General features: G+C 35.9%; 1 long non-coding RNA gene across 1 annotated transcript; it reads left to right on the top strand.

The window, feature by feature from the left end:
- The first annotated feature begins 1,798 nt into the window (after positions 1 to 1,798).
- LOC119189785 lies at positions 1,799 to 6,641 on the top strand. The gene is made up of 2 exons (XR_005112609.1): positions 1,799 to 1,924; positions 6,526 to 6,641. It is a non-coding gene; the product is annotated as an uncharacterized LOC119189785 (long non-coding RNA).
- The last annotated feature ends 17,513 nt before the right edge of the window (positions 6,642 to 24,154 follow it).

Here is a 24,154-nt window from a genome sequence, read left to right as displayed (position 1 = left end):
TTGAGCAGAAAAACCTAATTATCACTGCCCAACCTGGGATTCGAACTCAAGACCTCACGGAGTACCACGAACGACTTGCTCGTCTATTTTTAGTAGTAGAACAGTGATTAATTTTAAAATCGGAACTAAATCATGAAATATCCAAGAATTTTTCAATGTTCCCGTAGTTATGCAAATAAATTCTTGAACGGGCGAAGGATTCTAACACTATTTGACATCTCAAGGAAACAGCGCCCTAGCTCGAAAGACAGCTTTATTTTATTCTAGGTGTTTTCCAGATTTATGCCGGAATAATAGTTTTTGGAATTCATAAGGGTAATTATAGAAACCTAGCCAATAATGTATCGACCATATGAAATAACTATGCATTACTATCTGTATCTGAATTGGCTATATGACAATGTAAATATAATCGCATTGGGTGTAACTCCTGTAAGATTATATTTAAGAAATAAATAATAAATTTTATTTCACAAATATGTTTACAAAAGTCTTATGATCTATGTTACCAATAAAACACTCAATAAAGATTGAAATACTACTTCCTAAAATAGGGTAGTAATCCTGTAGTATAGGATAAGTAGAAAGGAAGGAATGGAAGTCGTATGCGGGACGGTATATATAATATCAGCCCTGTATGATATACTGTCCCACTGCTGAGCACGGGCCTCCTCTACTACTGAGAGGGATTAGGCCTTAGTCCACCACGCTGGCCTAGTCCGGGTTAGTAGACTTCACACACCCTCAAAATTCCTGTAGAGAACTTATCAGGTATACAGATTTCCTCACGATGTTTTCCTTCACCGTTAAAGCAAGCGATAGTTCACAAAGAATACACATCATTTTATGAAAGTCAGAGGTGTATGCCCTTGGGATTTGAAACTGCAGACATTCGTCTCGGCAGTCCGTTCCACACCCAACTAGGCTATCGCCGATCTTCTACTTTCCGGTATATAGAGTCATATTTGATCCAAGAGATGGATCGAATGCGTTTCCTTTTAAATCCAAAAATCTTAACAAACTTTCAAATTTATAATATTAAAGGTGGCTCAGTAATTGACCACTAAAAAACTTGCTTGGAAGCCTCTACGTTTGCTCTTTCATAGTTAGTATAATAAATTAGGTCCATACAAGACGAGGTTTTTTTATTTTCCTCATCAAGCTATAAGTGTACTGTCAAACTCCTCGCTATCTTGGCGCCCTGGTAGCAAAACTCATTTCTCATTAATTAAAATTTTTCATAAAGGTATAGAAACTCTTTAAACCATAGAGTACAAAGTAGGTTTTACTGTGGCAAAATTTATGACCAGGTGTGTCTGTACACGTGTTCCTAATACGTCATTGTCTTGCAACATACTACATCGGTATGTGCCCGGCATAGAGATTGCGATCAGTTGCAGGCCATTGGTTAGTAATAGCGTTGAGGACCAGTGAGTTGTTAAGTACAATTCCCAGATGAAAAATATAGTTTTAAATTTCGAATTTAAAAAACGAATTTTCAATTGTTATGAGAAAAACCACTCCCTAATATGCGAAATAAACTCGGCGAAATGAGAGTGCAGTTTGTCATACAGGGGAGATATTATGAATACTATCCAAAACACATCAGACAATATTGAATTTTATCGAAAATAGTCACCCACACAAAATTGTATATGATCATAGAGATAGTTTTTTCCATCGATTGTCCCCACACAGGGCCGCGCTCAGAACGTGCGTGTTTCGAGTGTCATTGATGCATTTCGGTGTGGGGTCGGGGCCCGGGCTCGGGGGGCGATGGGCGGCTGGACACGAACGCACCGCGCCTCCTCGGCCAGTGTGCGTCGAGCCTCCATGCCCGACGGACGTGCGCCGCGCCCTGACAACTTAATCGCGTAACGTGACATCAAATAGCCAAAAAAAAAACTTAACTTCAGTGTTTAAGGTCGGTTTCGTTGGTGCTTCGAGCGTCGACTGTTGTTTAAAAGTTGCAATTAGACGCGCGAAGTTTGTCCACTACTAGTTTTTGCACCAGTGCCGGTTTACATAAACCGCCAGGAATGGACTACGAACTCGATGAGTGAGTAGAATAGGGCCTTGGCATTAGTTGACAGCAAAAAATGTAATTAACAAGTCGCAGTCGTGTTGAGTTTCCTTTGTCACGGCAGTTAATACAGCATTGTTTTAGCGGATTTATTAGTTGACAAAGAATCGTGTGCCCGATCTATTCTCGATAATTTCCTTGGTTTTTATGTGCAAACCACTCGGATTCTTGTTTTCTTGTAACCACTGTAGTATAATTTAGTTTGATCACGAATCCGCTGTACGATCAAGTTTAGTTTGATAGTTAAAAAGATGTGCAGAATTGTTTATACATACACATACATACATACATTTTGTAGAGTGCTAAATATGAGCATCACGTAATTTAGCTAACGCTACCAGGCGGGCAGAGTTGTGCGGGAGTTGCAACGCAGCCGAGTTTGAAAGTAATTTTGAGTAGCGCGCGTCGAACTAATCAAATCGTTCACGGTCCTTACCGCTGATAACGAATGCTTTATGTTGCTCTGGTAACTACCACCTTTTGTTTTATGTGAAAAACTTATTTAAAAAAATGAAAATATTATTATTTGTGCATTTTACTGATTTCATAGAAAACCATCGTAGAAAACAAACAGAAAAATATTTTTCTTCTGCTCATAAACCATTGTCCACGAGGACAATAGAGAAAAGAAAACGCACCATCTCAAATGAGAAATCATAAACTGAGAAATAAAAGAAAATTTTATTTGGAATCACAAATTACTGAAATTTTAAAAAGTATAGAGTATGTATTGACAGATTTGTCATATTGCTAACAAATAAAGATTATTTTAACAATTGCAAACTATTAAATTCAATATTGAACGTCTAAGGCTGGTCAAGATTCGAAATTGCGGAACCTCGATGCGTGCCGTGTCAAGTAATGCTTTCTGCATCCGGCTCTTGACCTACCGACGAGAGTCTTTGGAGATGTCATACCACACTTCTGGGGCTACAGATAATTATTTTTGTATTTATAACCTATATTATTATAATATACTGTTGTTTTTCTTGTTTCACGTGCGCAAAAGGCAAAGTAACATTGAGTTGTTATACTATTTTACTGATGTAATTTTTCTCTACAATATTACCAAAGATTTTGGGAATACGCAATAGACTGACTCCTCCATAGAGCTTACAGTTTTTTTCCTATCTTATACCTAGAGAGAGAGAATGCTAAATAAGTTTTAATTCTTTGTGTTCTCCACAACTGAAGAGAAAAACTTGACATCAAAATTATGTTTATTTATTACGTAAATAAGTATGTACTTATTTTATTTTATATCTTGAATAATCGAACCCGCGTAGATAGCGTTTCTCTACCGGTTCATCACTGCTTGGGTTGTAAACATACTAGGGCATCATAGGTGTCAAAAGTCTTCATTGAAACAAAAATATAACAAAGCGCATTTAAAAAACGAAGCCCTGATCAGAAGCCGTCGGTAGCGTGATGTAATAACTAGTTTTGAAAACGCCGAAGTCCAGTTCCAAGTACTGGGAGGTAATGAGGGATCCTGGAGGCGGTACATACATCCAGCGCGAGGCGTGGGATGACCGCCCGTTACACCGACGCGTAACGGTTAGCTATTTCTGGAGGTCTAAAGCCAAATGTTGATACAAGATTTTAAAACAGCTAGCGATTGCAGACTTCGTTATAAAAGTATATGAATAAAATAAAGTTCCTAAGACGTACATTTCAAATAAAAAAAAAATATACCATTTATAAAGAAGTCTCGCTTTTTTCGCTGCGACATTCAAACTTATAAGTCTCTCATACCTTGTTTATATATATCATGTTTTCTTTCATTTAATTTCAATATTATTACAAACACCGAAACTTAAAATGGGTTCGAAGGACCACATAGAGTTGCTCTTGACGTTTGTACTATAATTTTTGGTGCTGTTTATAGCTTGCTGCCTAAACATTTGTTATGGTATCAGAGATAGAATTTAAACAAAGTTGCATTATTTGTGGAGAAATATTACACATATTACCTATGTTATACGTTTTGTAGAATTATTAAAAACTATTGTCTGACCTAATAATCCATTTTGGATTCGTATTTTTTGAATTTGGTTTGACGTAATACTTTTAATCTAGCCCATAAGTACAAAGTACATCGACTATTTCCAATAAACACGAAAATGTGAAGTTAGCATTTCATGAATACAATAACAAAATTGTGTTTATGTGACGATTTAAAAATATGTAATCAGCATTTTGTTCCTTACATGTTGGCACGAATACTTTTGTAAATTATGTTTTCATCACTATAATTTAAAATGACTGATGTACCCTTATATGACGGACAGACTACCTCCATACAATACAACAATTTCCACGCTTATCCCTTTAAAATCTATTTAAAAATTGACTATATATTATAATTAAATTAACACGGTTTTCATATCACGTCGGTGTAACAGCAAGCCTAATTCGCAAACTAGGTTGTTAATAAAAAAACTCCACGGCACACCGTGCCCAAAGCTATTAAATCGGCCTTGCTGTTATCGGTAAAAAGAAAATAGCCGTCGGTGCAGTGACCGCGCGCGTTCCACATTACGGCACGGTGTGACACGGTGCCTTGCGTAGATGGAACTGTTTTGTGAACTTGACACACATTTTTTATGTTAGAGGCTGGGGTAGAATTTGAGTGGCGGGTTGGATCTGTATTGATGTATTTTGTATTGTATTATCTAGCTTTTGAAGTGAACAGTAAGGTATATTTTAAAAACGTATTCTCATTAATAGTTAAAAATAGTGTCCTCCGATTCTCTTGCATCGAAACAATGTCGCAGCTAGAATCTATCGTAATAACTTCATTAGCATTTATATAATCCTTACGATACCGATATCTCGCCGCGATTCCAACTCTCGCACACAAAAACTGTGCACTGACACGCTAAAATCGCGTGTTGTTTGGAATACTAATCCTTTGCGCGCCTTCGAACGTAAACACGTTGGCACACACATAAAGCTTGTGTGCGCAGATGGAAAACAGCCTATCGCCGCTATCGCGACCGGCATGAGAATGAGAGCCCCTTTGCGATTTAATCTGTATAAAGCTCCACAGCGTCTATGCACTCCTAGTACTTTTTTGTATGAAGTTCATTTATATATTTTTATCTGGTTATTTAATTAGAGTTTAGGTGCATTTATCATCATGATAGTTAAAACTAATTTAGTTTAATTAAAACGTAGAATTATTTGAATAAAATCTTGTACGATTATATGCCAAGGTCCTGTATAAATATGTATTTTGTACGACTATGTACTCCTGGTTGTTTGTGTTCAAATGTATTCAATAATTTATTGATTAGCAATTAACTGAATTGCATATTTTTAAATACATTTTTTATCTAAAACATCTGGGGTTTAAGAAACAAGTTAAAAGGATTGAGTTTAGGGCCATCGCATCAGCAATACGCCGTTGCCTTGCAGCTGTCTCGACGATAACCACTTACCATTTAGGTTGGTGCCATCTAATAATGTTACCTTGTGTTCTCAGTATAAAATAACCTTTAAAATAGCAATGTTTATATTATTTGTTATATCAAACTCCATTAGCGATTTGTTTTTTATTCTTACTACTTTTTTCAACTAACTTTAAATAATTTGTAGCAATGACCGTCATAATAACGGTTTGAAAGGATATTTATGCTTAAAGTTATCATTATAATCTTAGAATCATAAAAGGAACATTAATATTAGTAATACATATTCAATAGAATTATAATACGCACACCATTTTAAGGGTTCTGCCAGGAGTTTATATATTATTTAATTTAATAATATATAGTGACTTCCTTGCAGTAATTTATTAGTACTATAAATAAAAAAAAAAAATTCCATTTTTGAAACGTGTATATTTTATTAAACGTCAGCGGATATTGCACACTGAACACACGATACAACTTGCCTAGTTAGTTACAGTACGTAAAGTAAATAAAGCTGTTCATTGAAAAGTATTGTGCAAATAGGGGAGTCAGCCGATGAGCCCTCGACAAAAACTAGGCTCTTTTCGAAAACGGGCTGCGATGAATCGGGACTGACCTTACGCAACGCGCAACAAAGTGGGGAGACCCGTGCAGGCTGGCTACATTTTAAATGAAGAGCAAAATGGCCGCCATTCATTAAACAGCCTATTCACTCGGCTAATTTAAAATGGGATAGAAAAATTGGTTAGAGTTAAAAGTTTTGAATAAAAAAAAATGTTATTCCGAAAGGATTTTTTACGAATTGTTATGCGTCAGTTATGATTTTCCTAAATGTGTAATTGCAACTTTTAAATAAATTCACAGTTATGTACACAATTAGCATTATTTTGACATTGTTTTAAATAAAGTACAAAGCATTGCAAAACAAAATTAAATTTTCGGTAATTGTTTACCACGCAATTACCTACATTAGTCGATTTGTTTGCGTACATCGAAGCATTATGAAACCGCCGATCTGTTTTGTAGATTTAACACGAAATGGGGTCGTTGAACTGAACATTTAAAGAATTTATAAAAAATAAACTATACCAAAGAAACAGTTGCTGTGTGTGAATCGCCAGAAATCAAGATGGCTGCCAAAAGGAAAGCTGGTGCGCTCCTCCAACACGTTCTGCCAAAGGTAACTTATTTTTTTCTATTCGCCACGCCGTACTTCGTAATTAGCCAAATAAATGAGACATCTAATCGCACCGAGTGCCATTGCGATTCGAGTTCAATATTAAATGGTCAATATAAACATGCCAAGGCTGAGAACCGCGCGATGGCACTTATTACGGCTAGTTCCCGCCATCGCTTCGCAGGCTACGATAAAGTGCAGTAAAAATGGTATAATTAAAGGAATTTATAATGACACCCGTGGATGTAAACCGACCGATTTGCGGTGGTCAGTAGTTGTTAAGAAGTCGGCGAGTGTTGAGACCATCCGGATGTGGCCGGGTAGCAGACGTTGCCGCATCGAAATTGGCGCCAAAGTCAGTTTTCCCGCCGCGGGCGGTTCGCCTTGCAAAATGGCGGAGTCTCGAATGACACGCGGTTCGAGCAGGTAATATTATAGTGGATGTGCCGAATAAATTATGGTTTTAGTTTCAGAGTTAGTTTAAGAATCTTGTATGTAAGAAAGTTTTATGTCAAAAATATGTTTTATTTCTGTAGTACTTTAAAGAATCTAAAGAATTTCTAAATTTAAGTTATTAAAATAGTTTTTTTATGAATGAAATATTACTTGGAAGTATACTTTACTTTACAGTTTTATATTTAAAGCCTTGTTAAGGAAATTTTGTGCTTACTCGGTTTTCAAGACTTAGTCGCTCCGTACGTCCACTTGGATCGCTGTCTACACATTTTTGTTTATATTTTTAAAATACTTTTCTATGACGCAGGAGCCGACAACACACTTTTACATTTACCTATATTATTAGCAAAAATATGAGGCTCACTCCGCACACGCTCCACAAAATACTTTACAGTTTCATATTCGAATTTCATCTTTTTATTGTCATCTGTTGGTTAGGGTTACTATATTTGGACTAACTATACTTATCATTAGGTACGTGTACAGTCATTTTGCACCTAAATAAAAAATAAGACGCAAAATGACTAATTATAATGTTCTGAAACAACAAAATAGTTTTTAGTCAGATCATACATAAACACAAAATAAATTACCAATTAATTCAATCAAATACACAAAATATTAATATTCGATCCACACTATTACAACTGAGTGACCGAAGAGGCGACCTTGCCGGCCGTACCCTACCTAGGTCTAAACATAGCGTATAGCCTAGATTATAGTTAGGTACGCTAGGGTGTAAGCGGAGCACCTATGTTTGCGCCATGTACTTACATTATGTAGTGATTAGTTGCTATGTGGTATATAGAAGCCGTTTGGTTATGCGTGTGCTGATCAAGTTGGATATTTGGACAGCTTCAGTATAGGATTCAGTAAACGGTAGTGGAATTTAGACTTTTTATAAAGGTGATTATGATCTTTACACCTGTCTTTTTTGTTCAAACAAGTTTTGAGGTTATGTAGTTTGCTTTCATATAAAGTTAAGTAATTCTTAATGATTACATATGTATGACAATAAAATACAAATATAAGATATTATGATATCTATAGTGAAACATATACAATTGTGGATAAATAACTGCCAGTTTTTCAATTTATCAAAATAATGTTAAACATTATAGATATTTTCAAAGGTAATACTTTACAAAGAAACAATTTTAAAATACTCGTTGCAATGTTTTAAATCTAGGACGGGGACTCAAAGCGACTATAACTTGTACTGAAGTTATTATTCATAATATCAAAATTTGAAAATAATATACCCATGATGAATACCACACTTTTTTTTGCTCAGTATCAACCTAGTCTGGAAATTTTGTTCCATCCGGTGATAGGATCGTTCCGTATCACATCATGGGACACAACATACATGGCGAAAATTGGGTATTCTGGTTGCATCTGACTATCCCTTCGAGAATAAAGGCGTGATTTTCCATTATTATTTGTTTTGACTAGTTAGCCAGTTTCTTTACAAACTTTACAAGTAAAAAGGAAAAGCCAATTTACACAAACGCAATTAAGGTAAAAGTAATACATTAACTAACTATTTACCGTGAATGAAAGTGCATGATGATAAATAAAGCCATTGCAATAAAAAAAACGCCTTTTCCATCCAACAATTTCCACAAAACAATCCCAAAATACATTCCAAGTACCAGGCGCGCATAACGTCGAGACGGTGTCCTGAGACGGCGTGCATTATTCAGTCGACACCCGGCATTGCATATCTACCTACAGCATTGTTTGCGTCCACCTGATGTCCATGTGGAACTGCTAGAATAACCGGACATGCACCTGTGCCTCTCAGTTTCTCAGAGCCAATTACTCAAATTATAGGCATATCAAATGTACAAAAATAACACTGCTCTTTCATTATGTTTGATATTTAAACGTGTGTTTAATGTAGAAATTCTAACTTAATTGTAAAGCGCGGTGAGTTCAATTTTAGTTCTTGTCATATAGCCGTGCTGTCAGGGCAAAGGGATTATCTTTACATTAGATTTTTGCTCACGGCTTTGCCCGCTTGAAGAGGTTTTCCGGGATAAAAGTCCAGCTATATATTTTCCCGGGATAGAAAGTAGCCTATAACCTTCCCAGTGTCTTGAACTATCTCCATGCTAAATTTCATAAAAATCCGTTCAGTAGATTTTGAGAAAATCGATCACATACAGACAGACAGAAAGGGGGACTTTGTTTAATTATATTATGTAGGAGTATAGAGAAGTTTTATACGATCGCTCCAACACAGATCCACAGTTAGATGGCGTTCATTAAAAAAAACCTCAAAATATCAATCTTAACATTAATTGAAATCAATCGAAAATAAAAAAGTGTTATTATATTTTCCAATACCAAATTCTTAATAACTAGGTTATAAACTTATGACGTAGTTAATTTTTTTATGGGCCTCAATGATGACATTAGCAAATCACCCTATTGTATGCACCAAAACTTCTTAAACAGAATCACAATCTATATATGTATGTAAGTTCCCCATGGACTTAAAAAATGTATTTTAATTGTAGTTATAGGTCATCTTTAGATTACTCTATCGGATGATTCTGCGAAGTTTGGTAATGATTGAACCACCAGAAATCACCTATAATTTATGATACCCGTGCGAAGTAGGGGTAGGTTGCTAGTATGTATAAGCACTTTCTAGCAGTGGCAAAAAGTGATATTGTCAAAAACTGATACATCAGTGGCGAAAAATCCATACAAGCCGATTCCTACCGGCTTACCTTTTAGATTTAGATCTTAGTTTTTGTTTTCTGTTATAATGGCAGCGATATGTTAACTAAGACATTTTTTTTTAACATCGGGTTACGTTTTGAACAATTTGGTCACTGTACAACATATAGGTACTAATATGTATAAATGTGGTCTGCAAATCGTTTTCATTATTAGATTCTACAGAAATTTTTCATAAAGGAAGTCAACAGGAATCAGGTAATATGGACCTTTCGCTCCTGCTTTCTAGTATTTCTTCCATTTGCACATTGTTCTTTTTCTATAAGTCGAAGATTCCTTACAGATCTCAGGGCAAGGTATGAATTATTTGTGGTTGACATCCACCCGTGTGGTCAGTCCGCGGTCGCCGTGCGATGGGTAACCGTTATCGAAATATCTTGAACTAGACTATACGCAACATGACGCTCAACATGTTCGGGGACATTGTTCAACATCGAAATATTTCGTAAGTTGTTACGTTCAGAACATTATCTGCCACATAATATTACGGATTATAGAAATAGTATAAATATTTGCGAGCGATTGAAGCGACCTTTGAATTTGGTCGTATTATATTTAAGGAGTAGGACTTAGATGTGAAACAAGCGCTAAGTGAAAATGTCAGAATATCAAAATACCCTCCGCGGCCCGAAGTTGTATTCCTTTGTTTGAAGATCGTCAAATCCTTTACAAGGATCTTCCGACATAATAAAAGCATATTTGAATCCAACCATAAATCTATTCACAACTATTTAAACTGAAGTAACATCAAAACAAATTATCTTACTAACAATCGAAATTCAACCAAATATCTGCATAGGCAAGAATCAAAAGCCCAAGTTAAAGTAAACAGCAATTTGTACACAAGCCATCTTAAACCTTATTCCCACCTGATAGACCGTCAAACGTTTCAACATAAACATAATTATGAAAGTAAAAATTCGCTGCATGCCAGACAGCGGGCGCACGCACTAATTCCATTTTCACCCCCAATTTATATCTGTCACTTTTGGTGCCCTGGTCGCCGGGTAAAAATATTGTTTTTACTTATCCTCGGAGGGGGCGTCGGGGGCCAGGGGGGCCGAGGGGGCGTAATTACTTGAGCAGCCAGACGCTCGGAGACGGCCCACGGGGGCTGAAATTACGTAGCTCGGTCGCCAGCAAATGCTTTTTGTAGGTGGCTCTCGGCCGGAATTTTTCTTAATCTATGTGTGGGTGTGTGTCTCGCTTTATACGCTTGTGTAAAGTTTCATGAGCCGTTATGGCGTGCGGTTTCTTTTTTTGAATGTTGTTCTTTTTTTAATTATTAATTATATTGGAAATGTTATTTTATATTTGTATTTGGAAAGTTTTAAAAGTTTTATGTAAATGGACACTGGCCACTATACGAAGTTATTAAAAAAAAACAATATATAATTTGAGGATTAAAATATTATCGTTTGTATAAACGATATAGCCAAACAAAATAAATTATCATTTAAAGTCTAAACAATTAAGTTTTAAGAATCATACCATAAGATTTAGTTTTCCCTTCAAAATACCACAACGCTTACTAAAACAGAGTCGGCTGTAATCAAAAAAGTGTATGCGAAAAATAAAAAGTATAATTTTAAACAACTATGCCTTTTACTCCAATCCATAATATTTAAGCCAAAACTATTCTAATTTCAGTAAAGTAATAATAAAAACCTAAAACGAAATAAATACGTTTTACATCGAACGTTACATTTGATAAAATCTTCGATAAAACCGCGACGCATCTTGCAACTTATACGTGTTGTAAGAAATACTGTTATTTACCTTATGGTAAGGTATAACAGTAAATTTAACCGTCTTTATAAATCTGCACATCGCGAGCAGGGGAGCCCCTACCACGTGTTACACGTGAACTGATATTAAAAGTCATTTCGAGTGAGTTAGGTTATGTTAGGTTAGGAAATTCCTTTAATTAGTTGGAAGTATTTTTGGAAATAATATAGAAGTAAGAAGAGTATAGATGAGAGGCTTTACAAAGGGGCGTATATACAAAAGTACAGTTTTCAGAGCGTAAAAAATAACATATAAAAACATATATTTTATATCAAATACAAGCTATGTCTAAAACACTTCGTTTGGTACACGCATACCTTTCTAGATATAGATAAGCTTGATATATTCGAATTTATATAAAAAATAGTTTAATTTTTCGCTCTGAAAACTGTACTTTTCCTATGTTATGAAGCCTTGATATATAGGAGTCTAAGATTTTTTTTGTCATATTATTTTGTGTCTAATTAACGATTCTGATGCTCAAATTTGGATGGCCATCCTGAGGTAAAGCAAGAAGAGTCACCTACAATATTTATGGAAATTGAAATCTTTAACATTTGGATCATGTCATAACGCATGTTTGTTTTTTTGAGGATAGGCAGAAGTGTCACACCCACATATCGCTACTTTAGACACCGTGCAATTGGCGACGTCCTGTCACTTCGCAATTACAATAACAGACTCTTGAAAAACCTCAATATTCACTACTCGGATACTGAACCTTTGACCTCATGGCATTCGTACGAAACACAACTAAGCCACAGTTTCAAAAATGCTGTTCTAAGAAAGGATATAGAATTTTCACTTAAGTTTCAAAACAGACTGATGAGCTCAAAAAAGCAATATCACATGTTCTAGTTTTTTCTATCTGACCTCTGAGCATTAGTCTAGATGGCTTAAATGACGTTTTGATTGCCATTGGCCAACATTGGAAGTAACTGTCTATCTCGCAATATGGTGTAGATGACGATTGATGATTACAATATTAAGGTGGTAGCTCAAGGTCCATTTTCATACATTTTGTTTCGGCTTTAATCTGGGTAACTAAACAAGTATTGGCAAGTAAAGAATTTAAATTCACGTCTAGTTAGTGATTAGTTCTCGCAGTTGAAAGAAAAATGTAATGGATATTTCGGCCTTTAAAATTTAATATGACGAAATTTTAAAGGCCGAAATATCCATGATTATTAATTATTTTTACGTTTTTCTTTCAACTGCGAGAACTAATCACTAACTAGACGTGAATTTAAATTCTTTACTTGCCAATACTTGTTTAGTTACCCAGATTAAAGCCGAAACAAAATGTATGAAAATGGACCTTGAGCTACCACCTTAAAAAGGAAAAATTGTAAGGCATCAGTATTGGCATTGTTTAGGGAAAATGTATTTTTTATAACAACAAATAAATACATTTTCGCTAAACAATGCCATTGATGTATTTATTTATTGTAGTAAAAAAAGCATGAAATATTTGTTCAAATTTACAAAAATTTTAATTTTGGATTTGGGTAGTCAGTGTTTTGAGATATGAAATGAGGTTATTAACCAATTTAATTAAAGACTAACACAAGGGATCAGCAAGTAAATCTTTTTGTTACAATGAATTTATATTCTTATGTGATTTTTTATGTTATTTACTAAATAACGAAAATTTAATATGTAAGGTAGAGTCAACAAAAAAAAAACGGAGTTTATAACAAAGCCCACTATGTTTCATCAATAACAATCCATGTTTTCGTTTTTTTTTTGTAACGCAAAAAATATATATTAGTTCTTTTATTTTTAAATTTTATAATATGTAGTGATATCTTGCAGTTATTATATTTTTCGTCAAAAGATTCTATCGATATTTAAAAAAAACGTGTGCCTTCAAGGGTTCTGTTATAATTAATTCAACATAGTTTGTTTTTCTGAGATATTCCACAGATTCAAAAAAATATATCCCTATTGCTAGTTTTGCGATGCAATACTTTAAAGTTGTACAGAATTTCATACCTTCTTATAAGTTAACTACTACCCTCATAATTTTTAAACTAATACATCCAGTAGTTCAGTTGCCCATGATATGAGATATGTTTAGTAGTTAACTTTATTTCAGTCATTTTAACACCAAAATAGAACAATATGAGCGATTATAAAAAACAAATCAAAGTTACCGACATGTCGATAGGCCCTCCACTTACGTTCTAGGGTAACTTTGAGGAATATTTTTGAACTTGTACCGTTTCTGAATATTCTTTTGGAGATAAAGTTTTTTACCGAAATGATATTGGGTAGTATTCTTTCCTTTTTAATCGACTTAAAAAAGGGAGGTTATTTAATTCGTTGTATCTTTATGTTTGTTTAGCGCCATTTTTTATTGAAAATTGCATATTTATACAAACGTGCAACTGTTTTTTGCATTTAAAAATTGAATTAAACCTACCTACACTCAATAAACTACAAAAATACTTTATGCAATAATTTTTTCCTAAAAAAATCTTCATTTAACGTTTACTCGAATGTTAGACTTCTAAATAAAAATATTTTTCGGCTTTAAACGCGGTTTTTCATATTATAATTTTCTAGGTTTCCGAAACTGCAGCCTTCATAGTCACGGGGGGGTTGAGGGCTGCAAAGCCTTCGAAACTCGAAAAAAAAAATATTTTCAAAATCATCTACACTCAAAACCTACACTAAAACCATGATGGTCACGGGAGCCTGAGGTTTGCAAAGCCTTCGAAACTCGAAAAATAGTTTTATTTCTAAATCATCTACACTCAAATTATAGCTAACCTATGGTAGTGGCATGAACGCCTTGCCTCACGGCACGCACTATACGTATCCATATATTTTAGTACCTCAGTTTATCACACTTCAAAGAGCGGAGCCAGCGCCGAGTAACCGCGTCGTCTCACTAGGGGTTACGAATATTCCGATGTTCGCGGGACTCGCATCGGATCTTGATCGATAGTTTTCGGTTCGCTTTTAGCTTCGTAATATCTATTACTAACCACCCGCCCCGGCTTCGCACGGGTGCAATGCTGATACTAAATACACTACAGAAAAACTGTGAACGTTGTATATAAAAACATAGCGGCCCGCTCTGGCTTCGCACGGGTATAACATAACAAAATAACAGTATTTCTCCACTATTTAATGGATGTTATTATACATATAAACCTTCCTCTTGAATCACTCTATCTATTAAAAAAAACCGCATCAAAATCCGTTGCGTTGTTTTAAAGATTTAAGCATACATAGGGACAGAGAAAGCGACTTTGTTTTATAATATGTAGTGATTGTGATTGACATTTGTTTATTTTAATTTTTTCGTTGTAGATAGTGGCGTTTGAAGGGATTTAATTTAATTATGAAAACAAAAAATAACATAATGGCTAGGGGTACCCTAACCAGGCTAGACCTGTAATTTGGGAATCAGAAACAAACTGAATATTACACCTAATGTGGTTTTCTATAATTTGTTTAAATAGGTGCCTAAAAATGAATTTAAACTAAATAATTGTTTGTTTTAACCTGTAAAATGAATTAAATCGGGTAATTGAAACGACTGACTCGACACGGTTAGAAGTGGCATCGCAGAGATCTTAGCAATAAGAGTACGAGGTATCTTGAGAAATTACTTCCATAGTTTACAATTCTTGAACTAAAAAGCAAACACGCATACGTTTTAAAGCTGTATGACGTATTACTTAAATGTTATTATGTTAAGGTGGTAGCTCAAGGTCCATTTTCATACATTTTGTTTCGGCTTTAATCTGGGTAACTAAACAAGTATTGGCAAGTAAAGAATTTAAATTCACGTCTAGTTAGTGATTAGTTCTCGCAGTTGAAAGAAAAACGTAAAATAATTAGTAACATGGATATTTCGGCCTTTAAAATTTAATATGACGAAATTTTAAAGGCAGAAATATCCATGATTATTAATTATTTTTACATTTTTCTTTCAACTGCGAGAACTAATCACTAACTAGACGTGAATTTAAATTCTTTACTTGCCAATACTTGTTTAGTTACCCAGATTAAAGCCGAAACAAAATGTATGAAAATGGACCTTGAGCTACCACCTTAAGGTTAAAAGGTATTTCTAACCTTGATTTGAAGTACATGTTAGTCGTACAGTCATCGATATGTATGTAATACGTACTAGATTAGGCGTTCCGAACATTCACTGTTCAACTGAATTGAACTGCAATCCATTCAAACTGACTTCAGTATGATCATTATTGACAGCTTGTGGTTGTGTGTGGAGTTGCGCTAATGATATAGGAACTCGAGTCTAAGTGTACACCTGGATTTGAATAAAAGAATATTAGTCAAATAAGTAAAGTTATTTGTTATTCAAGTGAATAAATAGGTTATAACAGTGACGTTTTGGCAGCCATTTTAGTTCAGATTTTGAACAAATAGTTCACATTGACGTTACTTATATATTGATGGCAATATGCGTCTTTTATTGGCTTATTAAGTTATTAATCTAGGTTATGTCGTGTGCGAGTGTCCTGCGTTGTCTATTGTGTTGTCAGCAGTGAGAAAGAACCTTTTGTTCCAATTTAAGTCATTGTAATCAGCACCAGTACATTTTTTATACTGGCATACTGTCACAGCAAATGACCTCACTACACCTGATGGTAAGTGGAGTGGGGTCCAGTAGAATGTCGACTGACGAGAGATGATTACCCCTCGCCAGTCGACACAATTATGCCGGTCTTTTGGAACCGGATATACACAAACTGATTCGGGAACGCGACATAATTACGGGAGCTATGGAGGGTTTTAATACCTTGTGTACGGTGGTTGCTGTCCGGGCGGATATAAAATATATCCTACCACCAGTAATTTACAATTTCAAGATGAACGCACTATGGTGCCTGAATCTTGTAATTCGAAGTTATAAATTATGTCTATTGTTTAATTGCAGTTGAGGGTCCGTCAGACGAGTGACTGCATCATTGTATTAAAACTAGTAAACTAGGACTCAGTGTGCAGTGCTATTTAAAAATTCCGTTAATGTATTTTCTTTGTACTACAGCTCTTACTCATCAGTAAAGAAAAAATTCAAAGTGAACTGTTAAATAAGTTTTTCGAGGTCGGGTCCCCCTACCCCCTAGCTAAGTACTCCGCGTCTCTGCGCGCCTGGTATCTCTGTGTGGTTTGCACCTGGATCCTCGCACTGTTGTGAATTTATTTAATTATTTAGTGTTGAGATCTTTAGGTTTATGGTACTCTGGTAGGGGAGGAGATTTATATTGTTTTGTTTAGTTATTTTTGAATAAACTTTTAATTTAAATCAAAACTTTTTTTAATTGTAAATTGACTACTATTTAACAAGCTATCACATAAATTTTAAAATATATTAAAATTGATTTATTTTTGTTGGAATGGGCTACCAGCTTTGGGCCGGTGGAAAGTGACGTCTCTAAGGCATTTTGTACGAGTCTTACGAGTACGAATACGAGAGTACGAGTATAGAAGTTCAACAAATTCCCATTAAAATTTCATATCTAAATCACAATTCGTCTAGCGCATGTCAATGGGCGATGGTGATTATAATAGCCAAGAAATAACTTGAGGACTCTACCACGTGGTGGTCGTGGTATTGCGGGGTTGACTGTCTATACTTTTTTGTTCTAATGTGTTCAAGTTGTTAGCTAGCACCAGAATTTATACACTTGAATGACGAGACGAGCAAGTCGCTCGTTTGAAGTTAAGCACTCCAACTGTACACTGAAATACTAAAATATGATGGCTAATGAGCAGAAAGTCCACTGAACATAGTCCTCCATTGAACATTCCCAAACCAATTTGTTACACTGTACTAAATACATTATGTAACATGTAAATGTACAAAATTTTCTAAATATTAAATATGTAGTAACGTAATATTTATTAATGTAATTTTTTTCCTAAAGTAACAACAATAGTGTGGGACATAAAAATAAATAAAAAAGGTTTTTTTTTCTTTTTTTTAATCTCACGGCAAGGGCTCACTGTCAAGTAAAACTGCACCTGATTGTGACTTGAGTGGTGTCCAATAGAATGTCGACTGACGAGAGATGATTACCCATCGACAGTAGACACAATTATGCCGGCCTGTTTGAATGGAATATACACAGGGTGATCTCGGAGCGACTTTGCTTGAGCCACTATTGGTTTTAACACCTTGTGTACGGTGATGGCTATCTGGACGGATATAAAATATATCCCACCACCAGAAAACTACTTATTTCAAGTATTGTACAACGCGTCGGTTAACACTTACGACTTGAGATAATTCATCACAAAATAACTTCTTTCCGTGCGTATTTCGTTTAGGTAAGCTTACTGATAAGCCTTCTTCTGTTTCAACATTTCTTCTGTTTTGAAGAGTAAGCATGATACCTGGCGATTTATTATATACGTGTATAAAAAAGTGACTCCGTTACACCAGATGGTAAGTGGAGTGGAGTCCAATAGAATGTCGACTGACGAGAGATGATTACTATTAAATGTAATAATGAACGAACTAGCAAAAAATCTCTGTATGTTTTTGCTGTAAAACAGAAAATACCAAACACATGCTTGGTGGGTATTGTTAGATACCGGGCTTTCTTGAGTCATACTACTTTACGGATAATTTTGAACATTATGTACCACGAAATTGGTCTTTCTTTTAATTGGAATTCCGATATAAGAGAAATAAATCTCTGCTTGGTCTTTGGCATCATTGGGAGAGAACATTATAGACCTCAAGACTGGAGGACATTCGTATCTCAACGTCAAATCTCGCAAGAAACCAAAAAAGGTCCATCGAAATCAACAAAATTTTGAAGGCGTCTATGACAAAAAGGTTTGGAAATTTCTGCTCTAATCTCAACTAAGCAGTCAAATAATAAAGATATTCTAATTTAGTAACCAATCCAATAACATCGCGATAGCCAGATTCGGCGCAGTATTTTTGCGTATCGTAATCATTGTTGCGATGACAGCTATCGTCCGGCCCGGGCAAATCAATGCCTTTATATACAATCATGCTTATGTACTACATAGTACGCGTGTATGCGTACGTAGATAATCTCGTCATAGCTCGCGCCCGTTATGGTATTATGGTGGGGGTGGGGAGACACGGGCCCCCCGCGCTCCGTTTTAAAAATAACAGCGAATAGTGCACAATGTTAAAGAGCGTTTATTTTAACGAAGATGTGCTGTAGGTTTTAAGTTCTATTGAAGGAGTCTGGTTCGTTGTTATACAGCATGGACAAGACGCAAGAAGCCATATGTAGATGTAATTATGGCTCCTTATTTGGATGTGGATTGCACTTGGTACGCAAAACGACAATGACTAATAGATCTATGAAGCAGTTGTCATTACAAATCGACCAATCACACAATAGCATTTTGAATTTCGAACATTTTAACAAGATGCCCAATCATTAGACGTAGTTTCTTCGGCTAAGGATGTCCTTCTTTAATTATCGATAGCGCGTCGAGTCCGGCCGCTGTCCGTTATTTTCGAGCGTTCCAAATTTGTATTTTGTTCCTATTTTCATAATTGGTCGCGGGCGGCACGGGCGGGTGGCGCCGCGGGCGTCATCGCACCCCTTCGCGTGGGTATTTAATGATTATACGCTGACTGCCACCTGATTGCTGGCACTCTGCCGCGCAGTCGATGACTATTTGTCGATAAATTGATTGAATCGATATTGTATTTACTATTGTTGTAAGGATAATATGATTAGTAATGAAAGTTTTAAGAATTTATGTTTTTAGTAGTAGTATATTTTTTCTTTTATAGTTACTATTGTTTATAAAAAATATTTTGTGAATATATTTTAACTTAATAAGCATAACATTAACTACAGACATTACTGATGGTTCTCAAAAGTTTTCTGAGTCATATCAATCAAAAATATTTTCGCAAACTTATTTCCTCGAAATCCAAACTATCGACAATCGACATCGCAGCCACAGCGCGATCACTCGCGGGTGGCAAGCACTACACGGTAACACGCGTCAAGGGTGGCGCAGGGGATCGGAGGGACGCAGGGGAGGCGACAGCCGAGGGGGACACCGCAGTACATAGCCCATGTATCAGTACATACCCTCAGTACATAGCCGTGGTGTATTCCCGAAATTTTGCAGTTATTTTGTATGGGAAACTAGGTTACGCCGCGATTTATTCCGTACATCGGTGGACGGACCGGTCGTTCGGTTTTAACAATTTATATTTTATATACGTGCGTCTGTGTGTCAATGCACACATGGCCTTATATAGTAATTCGTTGAACATCATACATACCATGTACTGACGCAGTCTTCGTATAAAAATTTGGAGGAAATACGAGAGTGTTTTACAAAGCAACATCGTGTCTAAACGTAGGCAAGAGAGTGCCAATTGAAAAAGATGCTAAATACAAGTTGACGTCACAAACATCTCCGAATCTTTAACTATAAAGAGCGTTATAATAATAATATCAGCTCTGTATTATAACTCTCATATTGGGCACGGGCCTCTACTACTGAGAGGGATTAGGCCTTAGTACACCACGCTGGCCTAGTGCGAATTGGTAGACTTCACACCCTCAAAAGTCCTATAGAGAACTTCAGGTATGCAGGTTTCCTCACGATGTTTCCTTCACCGTTAAAGCAAGCGATAATTCACAAAGAATACACACATTTATTTTAGTAGTCAGAGGTGTGTGCCCTTGGGTTTCGAACCTGCGGCCATTCGTCTCGGCAGTCCGTTTCACAAGCAACTAGGCTATCGCCGCTTACAGAGCGTTTATCATCGAAATTCGCTGGACGAAAAATCTACCATTATTTAAAGAGAGCATTTCATTTTTATCAGTCTATAATCTTATAATGATAAAAGATCCAAACTATAACGATTGAGCCCTTTAGCGATAAATTACAACGCAACTGAAAGAAGTACTGGTGGTAAGTCTCTCATATGTGAGAGTCCGCCTGGGTAGGTACCACCGCAATGTCTATTTCTACCGCCAACATCAGTGTGTAGTCACTGTTGTGTTCCGGTTTGAAGGACATTGTAGCCAGTGTAACTACTAGACATAATGAGACTTAACATTTCATGTCTCAGGATGGCGAGCGCAGTAGAATACCAAACAATATTTGGTAATTCAAGGTGTTGGATGGTGTTACTGCTGTTTATGGGCGGTATCGCTTACCACCAGGCGAGCGGCAAGCTCGTTTCGTCATTCAAACAATAAAAAAAAATCTACCTGTAAATCAAATCTAATACCTTAGGCGTTATGGTTCTAAATAATTCGATTATGAACTGTGTGTGATACCTTAATATCAAGATCGCTTGAGGTCTTGTATTTGATACGTTAGGTCGGTTTTATTTACGACAGTACATATTTAGGTATGGATGGTGCTTCTAATGTTTTAGCTGGTTAGACACTATTTTACAGTTACTTCTCGTCACTTAATCGAGGTTTGAATTAGCAACTAAACTTGCAGAAGTGGACTTCGATCAGCGATTTCTAGTGTTTTCAAGTTTGCTGGACTTGTGTAACTATAAAAATGTTGCCACTAGTAAACGCATCTGCAAGTTCTTGTGCAATATTGGTGCGAGAATTTGTTAGGTTTAAGTTTGGTTTAGGCTTTAAACGCTGTCAACTTGCTGCCGAGAAACAGTCATCATCATCAGCCACATAAAGTCCACTGTTGAACATAGGCCTCGCCCAAAGATTTTCAGATGGACCTAACGAAAGCGGCCCGCATCCAACGAGAAATAATACCCTACTTTGATATTGACATTTGGTGCAATTGCTATCTTCGTAGTGTATGTAAATATAAAAAATATGTTTGTAAAATAGTACCTCAGTAATCCGCCAGGGGGCTGAACACAAGCATAATATTTTCATGTGTGTAAAAAATATTAAGGTAGACGCGTCTCGGGAATCGAGGTTCAAGGTAAAATTAAAGCAGTTTTTATATTCTCTTTTCTATATTATTATAAAGAAATACAGTATTTAGTTTGGCTATAGGTTGATATAACAGAGTAACTGCTATGATTCCTATACTAATATGATGTTACATTATTCCATAATGTATATTTTTTTATATTGGACTTTAGGTTTAGGGCAGGCGAAGGCGTTAGAACAAACGGTATACTAATTATTCTTCTTTTATTTCACTTATCCCACTCGAATATGGGGTCAACACAACATTTTTACAAGTACTTATGTTGAAAAAAATTATTGGATTAGTTGTCACTATGGACCTGACATCAAACCTATCAAAGGAATCCAAACCCTTTCAAATCATGTAAAAAACCCTATACAGCATTATTGTATCTAGGATAGTAACCAGGACCTCATAATCCACAGGAGGTACAACCATAATCCTTCTTAGTTACTAGGCGATCATAAAGAACAAGAGTACGACAATAAATCAAAGCATTTTTCATACATACCCATTACATAATGACGTAATACATACATGTGTGCACGCGCGACTGCACCTTATCTGTCATTCGGCCGTAATTAATTACCAACCAAATTGCGCTAGGTGCGTTCTATACACGCTAAGAACTGGTTTACATGCGAGCGAAATGGCGCTATTAGTTCGCTATACCGTCGGGGCTTTGAAAATAATTTTCTATTTTGAACTTTACTGTATATTGCTTTAAGTTGTTAATAATGTAATGTTATTTGCTGTGAAATTACTGGATGGTTTAGTCGGTAACTAGGTAAATGAGTAAGTAGCTGGTGTAATTAGTGGGCCGATGGGATTTAATATCTATTAGGGAGATAAGTGCAGTGCAAATTTGGAATGATGCTGTTTATGGGCAGTCGTGTCGCTTACCAATAGGCGAGCGGTTTGCCAGTCTCATAATTTTTATTGCTTTGAATGACGAGACGAGCTTGCCGTTCGCCTGATGATAAGCGATACGACCGCCCATAAACAGTAGAAACATCATCTAACTCCTTGAATTACAAAGTATTGTTTGGTATTCCACTGCGCTCGCATGAAACATGAGATGTTAAGTCTCATTATGTCCAGTAGTTACACTGACTACAATGTTCTTCAAACCGGAACACAACAGTGACTACACATCGGCGGCAGAAATAATTCCAGTGGTACCTACCCAGGCGGACTCTCACATATGAGACCTTCCATCAGTAAATCATTCAGTAAACTTACTAAAACAACCACTGTATATTATGACACAAGCCTTTCCCTCCCACACCCACCACTACAACTCCTGTCAGGATCAGCAGTGGCATTGTATGACACCGAGCGGTGAAGCTCGCCGAGTCTCAGGGAAAACTAGTATGGCATTATCCCGCAACGAAATTAATCAAATAGAAAGATAGTATATTGTCAAATTATGCCATCAATATACCTTAGCCATAGTCCAAACAGAGGGGCGAAATTAACTAGCGCACATGCGAGCCAGCCTAGCATGCCAGTTGGCATTATATTATAATTATCTTCGTACTAAAAAAGTATTTAAGTAGCTTAAAGTCGTTTACCTACACGTAACTGTGCCTTTTTAGTATTTGAAACTGTATAAAAGAGGTTTAGTTTGTATTTTATAATCTATGGAGTTACGGTTTCAATTTCAAAAATACTTTTAGTAATAGGAAGCTACATTATGCCTTTGCATTGTAGGCAGTTTAATTTCAAGTACAGCATTAACATTGCTAGAAACGCATGAAAATAATTAATTAAATGAAGAAATTATAATACCTACTTTTAAGTAATGTATCTTCGGCAGTACTTTGTAATTCAAGTTCTGTTTGTTACTGCAGTTTATGGGTAGCAGTGGCGAAGCGTCCATACAGCCGATTCCCACCGGCTTCCCTTTTAGGTTTTCGGTGATACTAAACAATATATAGGCAAATATAATTAATCTAGTGTCTGATATGTTGATCAGACAATAGACAATAATTATAATAGCTTAAGTTATTAATTAATGATCACTTAATAATGACATCTATCGGCCAATAGCCCGTTGTTTCTTAATTTAATCGATATCAATTACTTATTTGAAATAACGTTAGATGGCGCACCTTGTATTTAGTTCCCAGAAATTCCGTTACCAAAGTGAAATTGTGACGCCATTGGCGTAAGGTAACCCGCTGTCAAGCGGCTTAATGTCGTAGTATGTTTTTTAATATAGATGGCAGCACTTTCTATGACTTTCTATGCCAGTGTTTGTCGGAATCGCGCGGAATATATGGGCAAAGGTAACCCGAGTTTTCGGCTTCACGTTAACCGACTTGTATAGTTGTCACTTTTTACGTCCATCAAACGTCATAATTTATTATACTACCAAGTTGCGGTGTTTGTAAATTGTCATATTCATTTTATTTTTTGATAGTTTTGTGATATTTAGTTACCAGCGCTATGTTTATTTAGAAACTACAAGTAAATGTGTATTATAATGGAATTAACTACCTGTGATCAGTTTAATGTCTACCTTTACGTAAGTATATTATTAGTCTGTAATTTCACATATTAGTATTTAGATGA

Source organism: Manduca sexta, chromosome 4 (genome assembly GCF_014839805.1).
Source record: "Manduca sexta isolate Smith_Timp_Sample1 chromosome 4, JHU_Msex_v1.0, whole genome shotgun sequence".
NCBI lineage: Eukaryota > Metazoa > Arthropoda > Insecta > Lepidoptera > Sphingidae > Manduca > Manduca sexta.
The sequence above is the reverse complement of the archived record's forward strand: the minus strand, read 5'-3'. Positions and strand labels throughout refer to the sequence as shown.